Source organism: Mus caroli, chromosome 1, assembly GCF_900094665.2.
Source record: "Mus caroli chromosome 1, CAROLI_EIJ_v1.1, whole genome shotgun sequence".
Taxonomy (NCBI): Eukaryota; Metazoa; Chordata; class Mammalia; order Rodentia; family Muridae; genus Mus; species Mus caroli.
Window position 1 is genome coordinate 60,101,721 of NC_034570.1, and position 9,696 is coordinate 60,111,416.

General features: G+C 38.7%; 1 protein-coding gene across 4 annotated transcripts in view; it reads left to right on the top strand.

Moving 5' to 3' along the window:
* Map2 (microtubule associated protein 2) overlaps positions 1-9,696 on the top strand; it is a 258,740-nt gene that overhangs the window by 59,108 nt on the left and 189,936 nt on the right. The window contains exon 1 of one of the 4 annotated variants that reach the window (XM_029476936.1): positions 2,169-2,186. The exons of the other annotated variants lie outside the window; for them this stretch is intronic. The gene's annotated coding sequence lies outside the window, so the exon portion shown is untranslated. Of the gene's footprint in view, positions 1-2,168; positions 2,187-9,696 lie in introns of those variants that run through there. 4 annotated transcript variants of the gene reach the window in all.

The following is a 9,696-nucleotide window of genomic DNA, read 5'->3' on the forward strand; positions in this document are numbered from 1 at the left end:
CAAAAAAAAAAAAAAAAAAAAAAAAGCAATGCTGGAGTGATGGCAATTTTTCAAAATGTTCTCAATGGTGGGAGCATGCTTTGTCAGAAGAAAACACTGTTGCATGTATCCATCCTTTCATGGTAGGGAAGATGAAATGGAAAATGGAGTCAGGAAGGTGGAGGCAGCTTGCAGAGATTGTCTTAGAGGTCCCAGAAGATTGATTGTTCCAGGAGATTGATCATGCTCCAGTTTCTGCTCATTCAGATTGTTTTACTCAAGTCGGAATCCCTTGAGTGAACAGGAGTCGGGCTGCATTGTCTTCCCATCAAGTTAACACCACTGTGCAGCCTTCCAAGGGTCTCCTGAAACTTGAGTTCACATTTTTATATAATAAGAGTAACAGTTGTTACTTCCTTTAAATTTCCTAAAGATGGAAAAATAGAATGGAGAAACACATAAGATAAAATGAATTTTGGGTTACCATTTATGTTGGATGTTGTAGAAACCTGTCACATCCTCCTCCCCACTTTGCCCCTAGTACAGTACAATAGCACAGCCTTCCTTGTTTAAACACTGAATGCTTACTTGATTCCATTGGATCAGTGGTTTTGTGGTCACTAGTTTTGTAGTTCACTGCCATGCAAAGATAGCTCTCTTTCTCCCTCTCCCTCCCTCTGTCTCTCTCTGTGTGCCTGTGTGTGTGCATGCACATGCATCCATGAAGATATGCATGTACATGTCTACACATGAATATGAATACATATTTACACATGCATATAGAGGCCATTGGACAACTCTGGAGGCCATTCCTTAAGCATCATTGCCTTTTGATTTTAAGACATGATCTCTCACTAGCTTGAGTTCACCAAGCATAGGCAGGCTGGCCAGCAAGTCCCAGGGAACTGACTCCCCAGCTCTGGGATAAGAGTATGTGTCATGGTGTATCTATAAAAGATAGAAGAGAGACTTGGAGGCTTTAACTAAAGTCCTCCTTTGTTTTTAAAGCAAGCACTTTACTGACTGAGCTATCTTCCCAAGGCACAAAGGTTGTTCCTTTGATGTAGTATCCTATTGCCTCTCTCCTCAAGAATTTTCTTGGAAGTAAATTACCACAAGTAAGCAAATGCTCACTATTTGACCCTAATCTGCTTGTTTGCTTGTTTTGTTTTGTTTTACATGATTTGGTCTCCTTGGTTTGGATTGCATAAGAAGTAAATGTCTTCAAAGATTTTTAACATGTCTTCTCAGCTAAAAGGGAATAAGAAAGTGAAATCTGTTTTTCCTGATTCTAAAGGCCAACAAGATTCCGGCAGATGGAAATGCAATGGCGGTTGTGTAGCATAGCTGTGGTTGTGTCAAACACACAAAACAATTAGGTAACTGGGCTGCTTATTGCAGAAAGAGGACACTTGTTTGCTTTCTCTCACTGCTGCAGAGTCCTGGTGTTAGTCTGTTGTGACACAAGGTCCATCATTTGCTGTGTCCTCCCAGAAGTGACAAGGTGACCTGATGTCTATGTTCATTGAGCTGTGTTTTTGTGAGTTCTGTGGAATAGAGTTTTGGTATTGCCTGACTACTGTCAAAGCTTATTTCCTTCTCTATGAACTGCTTGAAGATTTATATACCTACCAGCAAGAGCTTAATCAGTGGTGTATGGTCAATATATTTGTGCTTGGCCCAAACAAGAAGAGAAAATCAATTCATTGTGGACAGATTATAAAATCCACTTTCTGTAACTTTTTTTTTTTTGTAATCAAAAGTTTGGAAATGAAGCCTGTATTTTTGGGAACATTTCACTGGATAAAATAGCAAACTTTGGACCATTTATTTTCTTTGATATCTGAATTATTTCTTTCTAGCATGGCACTTTACTCCCTGTAAGGTAAAACCTGAGAATAAATTGAATATTTAATCATTAGTAATATTTTACTTGTAACATTAGATTTGTGATTTTCAAACCTGTAAATATAATACTGACTACATATCTTTTAATTACCCATTATCCCCCTCTTCGTTCCATACTCTTTGTGGGGATAATTAAAGGATTATTATATAAAACCAAATCCTGCCAAGTCCATTTAATGTTGCTCATATATACATCTGTTTAGGGCTGGCCCCTTGACCTATCAGGCATCTTAGACCACGAGAAGACTGAATCTCCCATTCGGAGTAGCCTGTGATTGCCTACAGCTCTTCATTTAGAGGTAGGGCCTTGTGAAATTCCCCCTATCTTCCTCTACACGTTGACTGATGTTGTAACTATAGGGATCTTGTTTAGACAATCATAGTTTTTGATATTTCGTGGATGCAGATTCCATGACAGGTCTAGGAAACACCCACAGTGGATGTACTGATTTTCTAGTTCTTACAATCTTTCTGCTTCTTCTTTGACAACTTTTCTTGAGCCTTAGGTGTAGGGATTGTACTGAAGATTTATCAGTCATAGACAAGTATTGCATAGCTACTTTGACCAGTTGTAGATTTCTGTATTATTTATCATCTGTTGCAAGTAGACACTTCTTAGATGAGAGATAGGAACCACATTTCTCTTTGGTCATAAAAATTAGTAACGAAAAATACATTTAGAAATAATATCAGTTTAGGAAAATGGCAGTAGTAAGTTCTCTAGGGTCTGTTACCTCTACTGCTGTGGTCAGTTGGGTAGATTTACAGTACCAGGCATGAATTTACTCATATTGAGTGGACGTTAATTCCAATTAAACAGCTGTTAGTTTCTCTATGATGAAAATGTCACTATTACACCATTAGGGACATCTTGCAGATCCAGTCATTGTTGTGTTTCATAGGCTGTATAGCTGCATATGACTACTGATTGTTCTCTAGTTTGATACTATGAGATCTAGCCCCGAGGGAGGAGCCTTGCAGGGGATTCAATTCAGTTTCTCACACCCTGTGTCTGGTGTGTGGTGTCTTCAGCAATAGGGTCTTACCTTCAAATTCTGGGAGGCAAGCAAGGGCAGTGGCAATAGACCATATTGCTTTAGGAGTCACTTAGATACCCCTAACCAACAACTAGAAGGAGAGTCCCTATGCCTGGCACTGTTACTTTGTATGTAGCTCTTTGGTTCAGCATTCTCACCCTGTATGGAATAACTCCATTTAAAGTGTGTGTGTCTTCCTCCCTCTCTGTGTATAGTATAAAGTAAGTTTATATAGTAATATGTTTTTTCTATAGCCTTTTTGAAGGAAATCTATCTTTTAGCTTTTGCTGCAGCTATGTTTGAGCCATGTATAGAATTTCCCCTGGGAATGTATACATTTTGTGGGGGTTGAAATTCCTACCTCATTTCTGGAACCTTATACATGTAACAAGAAGTGATGAGAATACTAAAGTGGATGAAAATATTCTTTACATAGTAGTCCAGAAAACAATATTTTCCTGCCCTTTAGAAGAATTGGTGATTTTTAATTTTAACTATTTGGGGAATTGAATTTTAACAGAAAGATTGGTAGGACTCAAATATGCCTAGACTAACCCAAATGAATGCTTCTGATAAGGACACCTGAGTCTGGCAATGTTCGGAATGCTTGAGTTTGTCTTGCTAGAACCTTACCAGGGTTTTCAGGAAATTAGAGATTTGGGGGAAAGATTTGCTTCATTATTAAGATCAAATATAACTGTCTATTCTTTTGAAATTGAAGCTTTAGTCACATGATGGGGTGAGGTTTTTTTTTCAGGCCAAGGAGAACTGGAGGAAATCTAGGTAGTAGCTTTAACCTTAAAAAGCATCCTGATGTCTAATATAGAGACACACAGACTCCTGTTGTATGTGTCATGTAGTTCCCACATTTCTTCCCACCCCCACCAGCCCACACCTGCCCCACTCACTCTGGCCTATTTATTTATTATATATGAGTACACTGTAGCTATCTTCAGATACCCCAGAAGGGGGCATCAGATCTCATTACAGATGGTTGTGAGCCACTATGTGGTTGCTGGGATTTGAACTCATGACCTCTAGAAGAGCAGTCAGTGCTCTTAACTGCTGAGGCATCTCTCCAGCCCTGGGTCCCACATTTTTGCATAGAGTAGTTGTAAACTCAGGAGATGATGGAACACGTTCCAGTAAACATTTTCTGCAAATAGTTACCCATTTATTTTGTTCACAAACCTATAAAGCTATTTCAAACTACTTCCATCCTTCAAGACTAATTCTTTGAATAAATGAGGAGGTTTCCATTTTATTAAAAGTCAGGTTGTTGGCTTTTATGGATTCATTACTCAACTATGATTCCTACTTACAGGATCACTCAGATGTATGTTCTGCAGACTTCCACAGTTCTGTGTTTTTTTTTATAAATAATCTTTTTAGTAATTCTTTTTGATGTTCCATACATGCATCCCTACAACGTATTTTCACTATACTTACCCACCAATTCCTCCTCCAATATCTCCCAAACCTCTCAACTTACCTTGTTGTATTACATATTTTGTTTTAAAAATTATTATTAGGTTTTTAAGTTATAGTATAATTATATCACTTTCCCCTTCCCTTTTCTCCCTCCAAAATATCCAGTATATCACTCCTTTTTCTTGTTCAATTTCCTGTGGCCTCATTTTTTATTGATTGTTTTATATAATTATATGTTTATATATGTGTTATATATGTGTTTTCATATAAAATATATATTATTTAACATATATATGTGTATATATATATATATATATATATATACACACACATATAACATTTAACATTGTTAAAATTAAGAGTGAAGAAAACCCAAAGTATCTTGAGACTATCTGGGACATCTTTACATGGATTCTTCAATGTAGATAAGATTTTTTTTTTCAGTAAATAACAGTCAGCTGGAAAAGAAGAGAAGCTGAGTAAGCACTTTCCTAGTATACATAAGAAAACCTGTGTTCAGTCCTCAGCATCATACAAGCTAGATGTCATGGTATTTGTAATGGCAGGGCTCTGAGGGAGGGCTGGAGCTACATAGTACAGTCTAGATGAGCCTAAACTCCATAAGTCCTTACCTTAAAAAAATAGAATAATATAATAAAAACAGAGGCTGCTGTCTCCTATAATTTCATGTCATGAAAATCGTTTTTTTTTCTTCCAGTTTTTATTAGGCATTTTCTTCATTTACATTTCAAATGCCATCACAAACGTCTACCATACCATCCCCCCTCCCCCACACTCCTACCCATCCACTCCCACTTCTTGGCCCTGGTGTTCCCCTGTACTGGGGCATATAAAGTTTGCAAGACCAAGAGGCCTCTCTTCCCAATGATTGCTGACTAGGCCATCTTCTGCTACATATGCAGCTAGAGACATGAGCTCTGGGGGTACTGGTTAGTTCATAATGTTGTTCCACCTATAGGGTTGCAGACCCCTTTAGCTCCTTGGGTACTTTCTCTAGCTCCTCCATTGGGGGCCCTGTGATCCATCCAATAGCTGACTGTGAGCATCCACTTCTGTGTTTGCCAGGCATAGCCTCACAAGAGATAGCTATATCAGGGTCCTTTCAGAAAAATCTTGCTGGCGTATGCAATGATGTCTGCATTTGGAGGCTGATTATGGGATGGATCCCTGGGTGCAGCAGTCTCTGATGGTCCATCCTTTCGTCTCAGCTCCAAACTAGAGGGTACAGGTACATCATCCTAATTAAAAAAATCAGAAATGAAAAGGGAGACATAACAATAGATCTTGAAGAAATCCAAAACACCATCAGATCCTTCTGCAAAAGGCTATGCTCAACAAAACTGGAAAACTTGGATGAAATGGACAAATTTATAGACAGATACCAGGTACCAAAGTTAAATCAAGATCAGATTAATGACCTAAACAGTCCTATATCCCCTAAAGAAATAGAAGCAGTCATTAATAGTCTCCCAACCAAAAACGCCCGGGACTAGAGTTCTATCAGACCTTCAAAGAAGATCTAATTCCAGTTTTCCTCAAACTGTTCCACAAAATAGAAACAGAAGGTACTCTACCCAATTCATTCTACGAAGCCACAATTACTCTGATACCTAAACCACATAAAGACCCAACAAAGATGAAAATCTTTAGAGCAAGTGCTATGGGAGATTAGGATCATAACATTTCAAAATGTGAAGATATTTCTTCTTTTATTGGATATTTTCTTTATTTACATTTCAAACATTATCCCCTTTCCTAGTTCCTGTCCCCCAGAAGCCCCCTATTTCATCCCCCAACACCTGCTTCTATGAGGGTGTTTCCCCATCCACCCATTCCTGCTCCCCTCCTGGCCGTCACCTACACTGGGGCATCAAGCCTCCACACACCAAGGACCTCTCCTTCCATTGATGCCTGACCAAGGCCATCCTCTCCTACATATGCAGTTGGAGCCATGGGTCCCTCCATGTGTACTCTTTGTTTGGTGGTTTAGTCCCTGTGAGCCCCAGGGTATCTAGTTGGTTGATATTTTTGTTCTTCCTATGGAGTTTCAAACCCCTTCAGCTCCTCCAGTCTTTTCTCTGATGCCTCCATTACGGACACAGTGCCCAGTCCAATGGTTGTCTGCGAGCATCCACCTCTTTATTTGTCAGGCTCTGGTAGAGCCCCTCAGAAGACATCTATATCAGGCTCCTTCAACATGCACTTCTTGGCATTTACAATAGTGTCTGGGTTTGGTGACTGTATATGGGATGGATCCCCAGGTGGGGCAGTTTTTTAATAACCTTTCCTTCAGTTCCTGCTCCACACTTTAGTTTCCGTATTTGCTTCCATGAATATTTTGTTCACCCTTCTAAGAAGGACCAAACCATCCACACTTTGGTCTTCCTTCTTCCTGAGCTTCATGTGATCCATTAATTGTATATTGGGTATTCTAGGCTTTTGGGTTAATATCCACTTATGCATACCATGTGTGTTCTCTTGTGATTGAGTTACCGCACTCAGAATGATACTTTCTAGTTTCATCCATTTGCTTAAGAACTTCACAAACTTCATTGATTTTAATAGCTGAGCATTTCACACCAGTCAGAATGGCTAAATAAAAACTCAGGCGACAAGATGCTGGCGAGTATATGGAGAAAGAAGAACATACCTCCATTGTTGGTGAGATTGCAAGCTGTAACAAACACTATGGAAATCAGTCTGACAGTTACTCAGAAAACTGGACATAGTACTACTGGAAGATCCAGCTATACCATTCCTGGGCATATACCCAGAAGTTGCTCTGAAATATAACAAGGATACATGCTCCATGATGCAGCCTTATTTATAATAGCCAGAAGCTGGGAAGAACCCAGATGTCCTTCAACATAGGAATGGATACAGAACATGTGGTCCATTTACACAATGGAATGAAGATATTTTTTTAAGTTAGTTCTCCAAACTTTGTTTGCCTTTATTGCTTTTTCAAAAATTTGAACCTGGTACAATCCTTAGGGAATCATAGAATTAGGAAAATTTACCCATGTGTAAATATATAATACACATACACACATATATACATGTATACATATATTCTATTACATATATGTATATGTATATATACATCATATGTATATATATATATATATATATATATATATATATATATATGCACAGACTGAGCAGTTTCTCAGAGTTATGAATGATTTCAATCTTTTCTGTGATTTTTATTTCTTTTATATAAAAGATATATAGAAGACATTGATGTGTTGGAACTAGAAAGTCAACCAAGTATTTTCTATGTAAGCAAGAGGATTTGAGTTCAACTCCCTGGACTTACAAAAGCTGGGCATGGTGGCAAACATGCTCACAACTCTAGTGTTGTTTTCTTGCCAGCCACCATTGGCTTTTCAATAGGCTCCAGGCCAACGGGAGAGTTCTGAAAAGGAACACCAGAAGTTGCTCTCTCCTCAGCCAGGTGCACTCATACATACACTCATATCCACCTATACCCAAACAAGCATGCGTGTACACATACACACATGTACCCAAACAAGCATGTGTGTACACACACACACAAACACACAGAGTCAGAGACAGAGAAAGACACACAGATAGGCAAATAGAGAGGCATAGAGAGACAGAGACAGACAGACATGGAGGGAAGGAGGGAGGAGGATGGGGAGGGAAAGAGAGAGAGAGAGAGAATAATGAGATTGTAAATAGTTGGGAATCTCCTTTTTAAGCAGACACCATAAATTTAATTTTTAAATTATATGGTTTTCTTGCGGAGATAATGGTGCATCTCCTTGTTTGACATCAAGGCAATCATGTATGTAACTTGCACTATGTGATACTCCAGTTATGTGAAACACAGTTTCTTGCTTTTCTATTATTTTTGTTGTATTAAAATAGCACTCAAGTTCTCATTCAAAACTACCATGATTTAAGCAAAGTGTTTTTTTTTAATATTCTTTCTGCATTTTGACAATAGATGGGTGAATTGAGTCCAATTTCCCAGCATGCAGTGGGGCTTCTCAAACTTTAACTTCCATTAAGACTTTGTTGTGGCAGCTTCAGCAAACCTGTCAGAGTACAGAACATTCCATTAAGAGCAAAACCTGGAGCCTAGCTTCCTACGATTTTGTTTTATATGACAAATAGTGTCAAGAGGTGAAGTTTGTTGGAGTGGCCATGACTCAGCCTCTTTCTCTAGGGAGTGACTCATTCCACATTAATAGGTCCCTGTCTTTGTGGCAAGTACCACACTAAGTGCCTGGGACACAAACATAGATTTGCTGGGTCACTAACCCAGAGCAGCCCAGAGTCTGGGAACACTGGGTATGGCATTGATTAGCAACTATCTGACTTAACAAACAGCCAGCGCTCGGTAAATGTTATGCACACTTGTCAAGGCCAAGCATGATTAAATACGCAATTATGAGGCTGGCTAGGTAGGCAGCTAGATTTCCTGATAAACATGAAGTTCTGAGTCCATGTTAATGTAGTCTGGCTATGTTAAGCCCTCAGTGTCTTGTTTCAATATGAAGTAAAGTTTCACTCTCTTTCATATGGCATAACATCATACATACCCTTCATGAATAAGTCAGTTGTCTGTCCGATGGATATTTTACTTTATGGCTCTGCCAGGAACTCAGCTTCATGTGTGTAATAAAGACTTGCCTACAACCCAGTCTTACTTCAACCTCCCATTCAGAATCTGCCACCATCTCACTGAGTGTTGTTCTCAGCCTCTCGGAACTTTCTGGACCTCTTTTCCCTGTCACATATTTGTCCTGCCACCCCTTATATCCTGTAGGTTTTACATTTTGTTGGAGACTGATTGTGATCCTCCGTAGTTCATTTGTACCCAAGTCCTAATCCCTGGTTTGACTGAGAACTGAGTTTGCTTTGCAACATGAGCTCTTAGGAGGTGGTCCACCAGTTAATGGCCTAGTTCAGTAGATCCTTGGTCTCTTACAAAGAAGGAAAGAAAAAGCTATCTGATCCTCCCTCTCACCCACTCATTCCATGCCTTTCTTCTAAATCCAAGAAGACAGATCACTGTTGACCATTTAGGAAGAGAACAATTAACAGACCTCAGCCATGCTGGTATCCTGTTCTTGTGAGTCCAATAAATAAAAATTTATACTTTAAGCTTCCTATGTAATGTCAATGTATATACATATATATATGTGTGTGTAAAATTTGAATATATATTTGAATATATGCTTGCAGATGTACTTATACAAATACTACTTTATATTTATTTATTTTTTTAATTTTTAATATTTTTTATTGCATATTTTCCTCAATTACATTTCCAATGCTATCCCAAAAG